Source organism: Piliocolobus tephrosceles, chromosome 3, assembly GCF_002776525.5.
Source record: "Piliocolobus tephrosceles isolate RC106 chromosome 3, ASM277652v3, whole genome shotgun sequence".
NCBI lineage: Eukaryota > Metazoa > Chordata > Mammalia > Primates > Cercopithecidae > Piliocolobus > Piliocolobus tephrosceles.
In genome coordinates, this window is record NC_045436.1 from 46,601,306 (window position 1) to 46,605,126 (window position 3,821).

Sequence of the window (3,821 nt, forward strand, 5' to 3'; positions counted from 1 at the left end):
TTTCTTTCTTTCTTTCTTTCTTTCTTTCTTTCTTTCTTTCTTTCTTTTTTAAGAGTGCTGAAATAGGTGCCCAATCTCTTCTTGTTTGTGGAGTTTGTGGAGTTTCTTCTGAGATTTCTGCTTCTAGCCTGATGGGATTCTTTTTGTAAGTGAACTGACAGTTTTCTACTGCTGCCTTTAAGGTTTTTTCTTCTGCATTGACCTTAGTAAATCTGATGACTATGTGCCTTGGGTACGGTTGTCTTATGTAGTATCTTAAAGAATCTGTTCTATTTCTTGAATTTGTATGACCTCATCTTTAGCAAGTTTAGGGAAATTTTCACAGACTATATCCTCAAATATGTTTTCCAAGTTGCTTATCCTCTCTTTTCCTCTCACTCAAGAATGCCAACGAGTCACATCTGTAATCCTAGCACTTTGGGAGGCCGAGGAGGGCAGATCATGAGGTCAGGAGATCGAGACCATCCTAGCCAACGTGGTGAAACCCCATCTCTACTAAAAATACAAAAAAAAATTAGCTGGGCATGGTGGCATGTGCCTGTAATCCCAGCCACTTGGGAGGCTGAGGCAGGAAAAGCGCTTGACCCAAGAGTCAGAAGTTGCAGTGAGCCCAGACTGCACCACAGCACTCCAGTCTGGTGACAGAGTGAGACTCCATCTCAAAAAAAAAAAAAAAAAAAAAAAAAAAAATTCTCTTTACATAATCTCATTTCTTTAAAGTTTTGTTTATTTTTAAAATTCTTTTTTCATTACTTTTGTCTGAGTTGATTTGAAGAACTGGTCTTCAAGCTCTGAGATTCTTCTTTTCAACTTGAACTATTCTGTTGTTGACACTTGTGATTGTATTGTGAAATTCTTGAAGTGATTTTCTTTTCAATTCCAGAAGTTCACAGTTTGATTCTTTGTTAAAATGACTATTTCATCTTTCAGCTTCTAGGTTGTTTTACTAAGTTCCTTGGATTGGGTATCAACTTTCTCCTTTATCCCAATGAGCTTCTATGCCATTCCATTTTGAAATCTATGTCTGTCATTTCATTCATCTCAATCTTGCCAAGAATCATTTCTGGGGGACTAGTGTGTTTGATGATAAGAGGGCACACCAGCTTTTTGAGTTGCCAGAGTTCTTGTATTGATACTCTCTCATGTGTGAGGGCTGGTCTTCCTTTAACTGTGATGTAAATTGAGTATAGTCAGTAGGCTTCATTTCTGGGTGTTTCCAGAGTGCTAGAACTTTGTGTAGAATCTTTATTTGTGGCTGGATCTTTGCTTTGGTGCTCAAGAGTGTTGGCTGACAGATAGGCTCCTAATGAACTGCATGGCTGTTTTGTTTTGGCTTCGTTGGCAGTAATGCTCTGTGGTGTGGGAGGAGCAAGATGACACCTTCAGCTGATTCACTCCTGGGACTTGGAGGACCCCTTTCCAATCACTGACTCCATCCTCAAGTTTCTTTTGTTAGGTGTTCTGGAAGATGGGACTCCCTTAGGCAGGGCCTGCAGTTGGCAGACAGACTGTACTCTTCCCGGGCCAGCCATGGGGAGGGAGACACACCCTGCTTTTCTGCTGGCCTGCAAACCTAGGAATCTCACCCCTCTTTGTGGTCTAAGAGTGAGAGCTCACCACTGCTTGGACACTACCCAAGCTAGCAAGTCTCACCTAGGAGCAGTGTTAATGTGTGAAGTCACCTAACCCACCACTTGTGGGCTCTAGCATGCATGGCCTGCTTGGTTGTAAGTGGTGGGTGTGGGTGGAGTCACCCATCTTGCCATCTGGATGTTTGCTGGGAGTAGCTTTCAGGAGTATAGCCTCTGTCATGTTCAGTAGTGGAAATACTAAAAATATAAACTAACACAAAATAAGCTAAATGTTTATACCAGTGGTCAAAGAATAGGCTTACACTAATAATGAAACTAGAAGGAGAGATCCTTTTCTTGCAGCTTCCTTTTTATGAAAGCATGGGTTTGACTGAAGTGTATGTGTGTAACTTAGAAATTAAAGATGGCTTATAATAGTAGAAAATTATACCTTATATTTTTCATATATTTTCTTTTAAATTTTAGAGACATGATCCTGCTCTGTCTCCCAGGCTGGAGTGCCATGGCATGATTATAGCTCGCTGTAAACTTGAACTCCTTAGCTCAAGCAGTTCTCTTGCTGCAGCCTCCCTAGTAGCTGGGTGATGACACCTAGCTAATTTTTTAATATTTTTGTGGAGACAGAAGTTTCACTATTTTGCCTAGCTTGACCTCAAATGATCCTCCCACCTCAACCTCCCAAAACACTGGGATTAAGGAGTGAACCACCATGTCTGGCCTGGTGTGCGTGTTCTTGATTCCTTTTATTGGTAGCTTGGTTCTCTGAGACTCACAGCATTGTTGTTTAGTGTTCATAGAAATCTTCTACAGCCAGCATCTGGAGAACTAAACCCTTCCAATACTGTGCCTTTAGCTCGAGCTGATCCATTCACACATTATGTGTCCAATGCACAATAATTGTCCTGGAACTTTGCTTCTTTACTGCATCCTGCTACGTTCTGTGCTTACCTGACCCCTGAACTCTTGGCTTCACATCCTGTTTCTTTTGTTGTGCTTGATCTTGGACATCATGCATGATTTAGTTTCTTTCTGAAACTCTCAGCACAGCACTCTGCTTATTTTATTTAAGTTAGCCGCAGAGTCTTTTAATTTCCAATTGTCCCTAATAATCTGAGCCCAGAAGATCCAGCTGAGCTACCAACAGATGCTATTGCCAGATATATAACTAGTATTGTTATGTGCATAACTCCCTGCCCCCTCAGGCCACAGCTGAAGCTGCACACCCCCTCCTAGGGAAATAGTACTTTGGCAGAACCTCTCCATCTACCTCTGTCAGTCATGGCTGCACCTCACCCCTAGGGGCCTGAGCTGAAGCTGTGCACCACTCCCTGGAAAAATGGTTAATTGGTAGAACTCCGTCTGCTCCTCCCAGTCACTGGTGCATTGTGCTCCTAAGGGCACTGAGCTGAAGCTATGAACTTCCTCCTGAGAAAACAGTGCCTTGGCAGAGCCATTCCATAGACTTCTCCCATCACTGCTGTGCCCTACCCCCTTGAGGGAGTTGAAGCTGTACACTACCACAGGAGGAAATCATGCCTTGGCAGAGCTGCTGCATCTGCTCCTCACAGTCACTGTTGCTGTACCATGTATTGGGGGAATGGAGCTGAAGCAGTACACTACCTTCTCAGGGAAACAGTGGCTTGGTGGAGTTGTTCCATATGCCCTTCTGAGTCACTGTCGTTCCCCACCCCTAGAGCCCTGTGCTAAAGCTACACACTGCCTCCAAAGGAAATGGTAGCTCAGCAGAGCTCCTCAACATACCTCTCCAGGTTGCTAAAGCATCCTGAACCCCGTGTCAGAGTTGAAGCAATGCCAGGCATCCCAAGGAAATAGTGCCTTGGCCACCCAGAGCAGTCACACCCCTCTGTGTCTGGGCTGAAATGGTACCCTGTCCTCTGGGAAAACAGTACCCTGACCTACCAGAGCAGCTATGCTGCCCTTCCAGAAGATGCTGCCTTGGCTTCCTAGAGCAGTCACACATCACGATAACTAAGCTGAAGCAAGACACTGCATCTTAGGGAAATGATGCCTGGGCCAGAATAGTCACACTCCCTAAGCCTGAGTTGAAGAGGCATATTGCCTCCCAGGGAAGTGGTGCCTTGGCCAAGATGAGTAGCTACACATCCCAGGGTTAAGTTGATATAATCCCCACATCCTAGGGAAACAGAGCAGTGGCTGAGCTGAGACACCTTTCCCTACAGGCAAAACAACTCTAGTACCCCGCTTACC

The 3,821-nt window shown here is 44.3% G+C and overlaps 1 pseudogene; it reads right to left on the bottom strand.

The window, feature by feature from the left end:
- The window catches only part of LOC111551941, a 19,697-nt pseudogene extending 17,090 nt beyond the window's left edge, over positions 1 to 2,607 (bottom strand).
- Positions 2,608 to 3,821: the final 1,214 nt, after the last annotated feature.